General features: G+C 41.6%; 1 long non-coding RNA gene across 1 annotated transcript in view; it reads right to left on the bottom strand.

Annotated features, from left to right (window-relative positions):
- The window catches only part of LOC141370648 (uncharacterized), a 40,860-nt gene that overhangs the window by 10,318 nt on the left and 21,743 nt on the right, over positions 1-8,799 (bottom strand). The window lies entirely within an intron of this gene.

Below are 8,799 nucleotides of genomic sequence, written 5' to 3'. Positions count from 1 at the left end.
CATTATTGGCAATCGACTTATAGCACTTAAAGCCATCGTTGTATTTTGTGATGGATTGTTGCCTCTCAAACTATATATTCTTACCACTTACAGTGTCATCTTAACGATTGATTTTAAATAAAAGTGAGTTCATTCTTCACAAACCACATTAAAAACGAAAGCCCAGAAAATAGTCCTGCTCCCTGAAATGTGCCAGAAAGGAGAAATAGAATATGGTTCAAGGAAAAGCATTTATATTGGCCAACAGACACATGAAAAAGTGCTCAACATTGCTCGGCATCAGGGAAATCCAAATCAAAACCTCAATGAGATACCACCTCACACCAGTCAGAATGGCTAAAATTAACCGCTTAGGAAATGACAGATGTTGGCAGGGATGCAGAGAAAGGGGAAGCCTCTTACACCGTTGGTGGGAATGCAAGCTGGTGCAGCCACTCTGGAAAACAGTATGGAGGTTCCTCAAAAAGTTGAAAATAGAGCCACCCTACGACCCAGCAATTGCACTACTGGGTATTTAACCCAAAGATACAAATGTAGGGATCTGAAGGGGTACGTGAAACCCAATGTTTATAGCAGCAATGTCCACAAGAGCCAAGCTGTGGAAAGAGCCAAGATGTCCATCAACAGATGAATGGAGAAAGAAGGTGTGGTATATATATACAATGGAATATTACTCAGCCATCAAAAAAATGAAATCTTGCCATTTGCAATGACGTGGATGGAACTAGAGGGTATTATGCTGAGCAAAATAAGTCAGTCAGAGAAAGACATGTTATCATATGATCTCACTGATATGAGGAATTCTCAATCTCAGGAAACAAACTGAGGGTTGCTGGAGTGGTGGGGGGTGGGAGGGATGGGGTGGCTGGGTGATAGACATTGGGGAGGGTATGTGCTATGCTGAGCACTATGAATTGTGTAAAACTGATGAATCACAGACCTGTACCTCTGAAACAAGTAATACATTATATGTTTAAAAAAAAAAAAGATAGTAGGAAGGGAAAATGAAGGGGGGGAGATCAGAGGGGGGAGATGAACCATGAGAGACGATGGACTCTGAGAAACAAACTGAGGGTTCTAGAGGGGAGGGGGGTGGGGGGATGGGTTAGCCTGGTGATGGGTATTAAAGAGGGCACGTACTGAATGGAGCACTGCGTGTTATATGCAAACAATGAATCATGGGTCACCACGTCAAAAACTAATGATGTAATGTATGGTGACTAACATAACATAATAAAATAAAATTAATTAAAAAAAGAAAAAGCATTTATTGTCCACATGAACATTTTTAGAGCATGTAAATTATCAAAATGCAGTGAAAACCATCCTCTTCAATGTGATCTGAACAAGCAGTTTATCGATTTATGAGAGAAGAAAAGCTAGGTAAGACAGGAAATCAAGTCTGTTCTGTTAATATCCATTAGGCACACTCCCTGCCAATCTTCAGGAAAGCCAAGGCCCTTCTTTAAGCATATGTCTGAGGACAGGTCTGCAGTTTTTCTTGCATAAACTACACCCATGGAAGTATGATCTCTAGTATTGATTTCTTTAGGGAACAAAACTTAAAAATACTTGCAAAGTGATGTGAGGACGTATTCTAGATTTAAAATTTTTCCCTCTATTTTTACAATTGTCTCATACTCTATTTTTTTAAGACTCACCTTTATCGGGGTGTCTGGCTGGCTTGGTTGGTAGGGGGATGTGACTCTTGATCTTGGGATTGTGAGTTTGAGCCCCATGTCAGGTGTAGAGATTACTTAAAAAAATAAAGTCTTAGAAAAAGACTCACCTTTATCAATGCTTTCTTTAATTCTTTGTTTTCAAAATCATGTTCCATCATTTCATATGTAATTAATCTATTAAAAGTACAATCAGAATATATACTTTTGGAAAGTAGTCAACAACTCCTGGCAAACATACAACTCACTTGATGGGAATGGGAGTTGGGGGTAGCAATGGAGGGAATGTGCCAGAGTAGCCTGTTGGCCATGAAGGTCAGGTGTCTGTTGCATCAGTGTGGTTTACAGGAGACTGGAGAGAGAGAGACGAATCTGCCAGTCACTTAGACGGAGGGTGATAAAAAGACAGCTTCCACTGCACAGCGGTAAGGGCAGCCTCTGGGAAGCCAAGTCACTTTCCCCCCCACTTCAGTGTCTTTTCGATGGCGGGGCAGGAACGAGAGAGCTTGCAGTAGCTGCAGTTTGAGGAAAACTGGCCACCTCTTTACAGTAAAAGCTAAGCCTTTTCAACTGGGTTTGGCAATCAGTAGCTTGAGATACAATGCTGTGTAAATGCATCTACCTTAGGCCAAGTATTTCCATAAGCCCAGAGTTCCATGCCAGGCTGGCTTACCAACCTCACTTTCAAATGAGCCCAGCTCTGCCCTTAGTGTATTTTTTTAATGTTTTATTTATTTATTCATGAGAGTCAGAGAGAGAGAGGCAGAGGCAGAGAGAGAAGCAGGCTCCCCGCTGAGCAGGGAGCCCGATGCAGGACTTGATCCCAGGACCCTGGGATCATGACCTTGAGCCGAAGGCAGACTCTTAACCATCTGAGCCACCCAGGTGCCCCTGCCCTTAGTGTATTAAGACAGCTTGCTGCAGGGACAAACTCATCACACTGTTAACTTGATATCTCAAGTCTTAGAGTATAAAAGTAGGCAAAAGAATGACAAGCGAGAGAGAGTTACTGTATTTTTATCCTTAGGATACAGGGAGGAGTGCCATTACAGTGAGAAATTGGTAGCTTCGATACTATTTTACCCACAGGATAGATATTTTCTATCAATTTATCACACTAATCTAAGCAAGGTCATACATGTGAGAAATTGTTTTTTGTTTGTTTGTTTTTTAAGATTTTATTTATTCATTTGAGAGAGAGACAGAGAGCATAAGCAGGGGGAGAGGGAAAAGGAGAAGCAGACTCCCCGCTGATCTGGGAGCCCAACGTGGGGCTTGATCCCCGGACCCCGGGATCATGACCTGAGCTGAGGGCAGACGCTTAACCATCTGAGCCACCCAGGCGCCCTCAAGAAGTTTTTTTTTTTTAAAAATAAATTCTAAGGATTATAATTTCATTAACCAGATTATTTTGAGAATCGTAATCCAATCTACAGGTAATCCAGGCTTGCACTTTCCAAATGATATCCACTAGCTTCAGGTGGCTTATTGAGCCCCTGAAATGTGTTTACTCTGAATTGAGATGTGCTATAAATGGAAATACAAACCAGATTTTATGAAAATGGTAAAATATTCACAATTTGTTATAGACATCTCTATAACACAATTTTTGCAATGGGACAATAGTTTTTAGAACAAAATACCTTAACTTGCAACTTGATAAATATAATAAAGCAACAGTTCAGTAAGGCATTAAGTTCACTATTAAAAGCAATTAGTAAATATTTAATAGTCATTTTGTTTTCTAGGCCCTATCTGTAAATTATTCATTTACATTTTGTTTATTTCTCACATTTCCTATGTGGTAACTACTGATTTATGCCTTCTTTCATACAATCATATGCTACTGTATCTTTAATAACGGATTTAAGTTCTATTAAAAGTAACATGACTGTGAGAAAATTCTTGTCCACCATTTTGTTTCAATAGGCCAAAGTGAACCACAAACAAAACTTGACACATACCTTGTTACCAAAGAAAGAATCACAATTGGTACAAGGGAAAGAACATGGGTCTTAGAATAAACAGACCTGGGTTCACTGCCACTCACAATGTGATCTTAAGTTGGATACTAAGCCATGTAACCTGTTTGAATCCCAGTTTCTTCATCCAGTAAAATGATGGATGCCATCTCTCAGGAATATTGTAAGAAGCAAATGAAATAATGTACGTACATTTCTAACACCGTAGATAGATGCTCAGTAAAACATAGCTGTGAATACTTTTATTATTCCTAGAGAATGCAGTCAACCTAAAAATTATCAGGAAACAAAAACGTAAGTTAAAAGTGAAAAGGTAAGTTAAAGGAGAGACCTCACTTTATCTAGTCAGCAATTCGGTTTGTTAATGGATATGGACTTCTCTGCCAGGTCACTTAGATGGAGGGTGGTAATGAGAGAGCTTCCCTGCCCAGTGGTAAGGGTGGTCTCTGGGAAGCTTAATTCTTTTGTTGTAATATAATAACATAATATTATATTAGCAGTTAACACATATTGATCACTATACTCCAAGTGCTGTGTTAGACATTTACTTACATTCTTTCATTTACAATAACGAGCAAATCTGCATATCCCTAGATGCCATGGCATAACGCTGTCTTTTCCTCCTAACTGGATATTTGACTTACATTAAAGAACTAAACTAGGGCACCTGGGTGGCTCAGTCAGGTGAGCATCTGCCTCCGGCTCGGGTCATGATCCCGGAGTCCCAGGATCAACTCCCACATCGGGCTTCTGATGCCGGCGGGGAGTCTGCTTCTCCCTCTCCCTCTGCCTCTGACCCTCCCTCTTCTCATGCTTTCCCTCCCTCAAATAAATAAAATCTTTAAAAAAAAGAACTAAATTAATAACTTTTCAAGATCTTCTTTTTAAAACATTTTCTACAGATTCCTTTCACCTGTTACTCTATACCAGCCACTTGCTTGCTCCTATCATCACCCCTAACTCAGTCCAGCTGTTCTTAAGGACTGGCTTCCACGTTGAGTACGGTCCTAAAGATCACTGCCCTTTAATGCACCTTATATGTTGCCAGTCTTCTGCCCTGGCTTCTGACCCCTTAGTTATAGGCTCCCTGCATGGAATCCTGAAGTGCCAAGAGATGGGTATTCTATAAAGGGCTTTCTGCTGTGTTATAATGATGGGAATATAAAAAGCAGACCTTTTCACCTATGTGTAAAGTCTGTAAGACAGCCCTTCTGTCCGGAAGAAGTCCAGCCAGGCTAAGTCTACAGTAATGCTTTATGTCAGCAAACATTAGCCTTAACTATGAGGAGCAAAATGGCAAAATAACAACGGCTTAAATAAGATAAAAGTGGTTCAGTAAGCTGAAAGGTGGCTCTACCATAACATCCTCAGGGACTCAGGCTCCTTCCCTCCCCAGACCGTGGCCCTTCTTCTCATGGTCTAAGGCTGCATTTTATTTTATTTTTTCAAATATTTTATGTATTTATTTGTCAGAGAGAGTGAGCAAGCACAGGCAGGGAGAGGGAGAAGCAGACTCCCCGCTGAGCAGGGAACCCAGTGTGGGACTCGATCCCAGGACCCCGGGATCGTGACCTGAGCCAAAGGCAGACGTTTAACCAACTGAGCCACCGAGGCATCCCAGGCTCTCCATTTTAGGCAGCAAGAGAGAGGAAAAGACAGAAAAGGAAAAACTAGGTGATTTTTCAGCTCATTGACCAGAACCTAGTCATATGACCATACTTATTTACAGAAAGCTGGAAAATGTACCCAGCCATGTAGCCAGCAGCCATGTACCCAGCCCAAACCAGGCATTTTATCACCCTTGAAGATAGCAAAGAGGCATTGGAGAACAACCAGCAATCTCTATCACTCAGTCCAACTGAGCTGTCTAGGCTATGGCCTTGGTCTGACCTCTGATCACACATTCCTTGTTCTTACCACTCATGTCTCATGACCTTTATAGCCAGATTACTCCAACCCTTAGCTACACTCACTTATCTACTTCATCCCCCAAAGAATTCAAAGGCCCATAAATATATACATTTGTCAAAATGACAAAGAAAGGGAGCTTCCTGCCAGTAAAAGCATAGATGAAAATACAAGATGAACAAAAGCAGTTATTTCTCTCCCAAGATCTATGATAAATATCTGGGCTTCTTGACCCTGCCAACTCCCTTACCGCCCCCTCTTATCAAACCACACCCTCTGCCTCTGTCTGTCCAGTGCTCAGCATGCAGACGAGCTTGTGTCGAGCCTATACCACGCTTAGCCATTCCGCTTCGGAGTCTGTTCAGCCCAGGCCACAGAAGCTGGGTATAACTCCTTGTCCCACATCCACAGCCCAGAGTGTGTTGCTGCAATCAGCCTTAAACAGCTACCACCCAGAAACAGCACTGCCCATCCCATGGCAGAAAAAGTCAAACACACCTACAAACATTTGCTGTTTTCCCCAAAAGGGATAAAAGCAAACAAAAGGTTACAGTTGCCTTCTTGTCCCCCAGTTTTGTTTTCATTTTTTTCCTCTAAGTGCGAAGAGGTAGTAAAAAGTGCATCGTAACCTTTCACGCCCATAGTTAACACCTCTACTTGTTTCCAGCTCGGTACAGACTGGTTGAAACACATGTCCGTAAAGCAAACCTAAGTAACAGCAAATATCCTCTTAGAGTGGCAGGGGCCGCAATGCAAGCCTGGTATGTGCACAAGTAAATGTCTGAAACTGATCCAGGGGATGGAGCTGTTTTGAGCACTGACAATTTCTTAAAAGGTTTTGTTTACTCTTTCTATCTGATAATCAGACTAGCCAGAATTCTGGCTCTGTAACAAAATGCCAATAATCTTAATATGATTTTTCTTTTTCAGGCTATATTTTCAATGTTCCTGTTCCTGAAGGAGCCATGATTGTGCAGGATTAAGAGCTTTCTTTCTTTACCCATTAGAAAGGAGGGAGGGAAGGAAGGAAGGAAGGAAGGAAGGAACGAAGGAAGGAAGGAAGGAAGGAACGAAGGAAGGAAGGAAGGAAGGAGGGTAGAAAGGAAGGGAGGGAGGGAGGGAGGGGAGAGAGGGGGAGAGGGAAAGGGAGAAGAGAGGACTCATGTAGCTGTAAGAGGCTCCTCACTCAGAAAGGCACTGTACTTGGTCCTGCTATTGCCATCTCAAAATTCTTAAAACTTTTATCTTTAAGGAGGTGGGCAGGGAGATGGGCAAAATAGGTGATGATGATTAAGGAAAGAACTTGTGATGAGCACGGGGTGTTGTATGGAAGTAATGACTCACTAAATTCTACACCTGAAACCAATATTACACTGCATGTTAACTAACTGAATTTAAATAAAAATTTGGAGGAAAAAATAAAATAAAATCCTCTTCTTAGAAAAAAAAAATTATCTTTGAACTTGTGAGTTAAGTCAAAAGGACAGTGGAGCAATCTCATGATCGGGGGTACGACGTACAGTATGTCGTCCCCCCCCACCCGCTGCCCCCATCCCATTCACCTACCGCTCACGGTGCCCAGGGAGCATGGAATTCCCATGGGCCCGTGATGTCCGATGAGACTCAAAGTGAGTACAAGGTAAGTACATTACATTTATGATTAAGTGGGGGCACTGAAAGCCCCAGAGAACCAGAGCTTGCTTCCAATACAAAAAGAAGACAATGGCGTTCTGAGAAACCTGAGTGAACAACCAGGTGAATCTACCACACCCTTTCTTATCTGTTATTTTTCTGTATTAGCAAATCACATCGACTGAAAACCATGGCATGGAAGGAAAGGGAAAGACAGAGTCACCTGTAATTCCTTCCCTTTCTTGTCCTTGCTTGCCAGTAAGCTAAAGGTAGAGAGGGTTGGCAGAAGGTGTGAGTATCAAGAAAAGAAAGAAAAACAGTCGAGTTAGTTTCGTGGACTGTTCTCACTGTTCCGGTAAGAATTAAATATATATTCATGTAGGAACTATGGAAAATGGATTGTGTAATTTTGGCAATTCCACATATGATTTAAATGCTCTTATATCTGCATTTAAAACTGGCATTACACAATATAAAGATGAATAAAATCCATGCTAATAAGTTAAATTTTCTAATTTTCTTTACCTAGAATGATATTAAATAGCAAATAAACAATATCATGACAGGTTGAGAGAGAGACCATGGAAGAAAGGATACTAAAGAAAGGTACTACTTTAGTACCTTTAAGTATTTAAATACTTTAGTACTTTTCCCCCCCGCTTTTTGAACAAAGGCCCCATATTTTCATTTTGCACTGGGTGCCACAAATTATGTAGCTGGCCCTGTATCAGTCTCATTTTCTCTTCTAACCTTATTGTCTTGTACTTTGTCTGAATTGTTGTCATATTTGCTGGTCAGGCCCAAAGCGAGCCCCCTCGTGAGTAAGGTTTCCCCTAACTGAGAGCAGAAGGGTGTTTTCCATTATCCAAAAACTGAGGTGATAAGGGAACCAAACTGTTTTGCATACATTTCTCACCTGGTAAGTGAGCTGGCCCTTTATTCTGTGACATTTCAAGCATGTTTGCTGGAAACTTATTAACACCCCCCACCGGTGTCCCCAGCAGATCTGTGCAGGCCCTTGTGTAATATTAAAGGCAAACGATATCGAGGTTCTTGTCTCAGCTAACCTCTTCCAATAGGTTGCTTTTAAACTACATTATTATGTGTTACATATGCTGCTTTCTTTAAACAACTCATTCCTTTTATTGTGTTTTAAGTATCTTTTCATTCCATGCTTCTTAAAGAACTGGAACATAGGAGGAAGTGGAAACAAGGAGGAAAATCCATCACCCAGACACAACGACTGCTGACATTTTAGTCCGCTTCCCTAGAGTTGTTTTCCTTCTGTGCAGAACAGAGTGAAAACCCGAGCCACAGAGTAGGAGAAGATCTCTGTAATATATATCTGGTCAAGGACCTGGACCCCGAAGGGATAAAGGCCTCCTACAGATCAACCAGAAAAATAAAACCCAGTTTAAAAATGGCCACATGCTTTTTCACAACGGCTTTGCCACCAGAACACAGGTGCCGTGCAAACCACCCACGAAACCTAAACCAAAATGGGAAAGGAAAAACTCCTATCAACATCGTCGTCACTGGACACGTAGACTGGGACAGAGGTCTACCACTACTGGTCATCTGATCTCCAAGTGTGGTGG

Source organism: Callorhinus ursinus, unplaced genomic scaffold (genome assembly GCF_003265705.2).
Source record: "Callorhinus ursinus isolate GAN/ISIS: 27379988/994484 unplaced genomic scaffold, GSC_fseal_2.0 scaffold2, whole genome shotgun sequence".
NCBI lineage: Eukaryota > Metazoa > Chordata > Mammalia > Carnivora > Otariidae > Callorhinus > Callorhinus ursinus.
The sequence above is the reverse complement of the archived record's forward strand: the minus strand, read 5'-3'. Positions and strand labels throughout refer to the sequence as shown.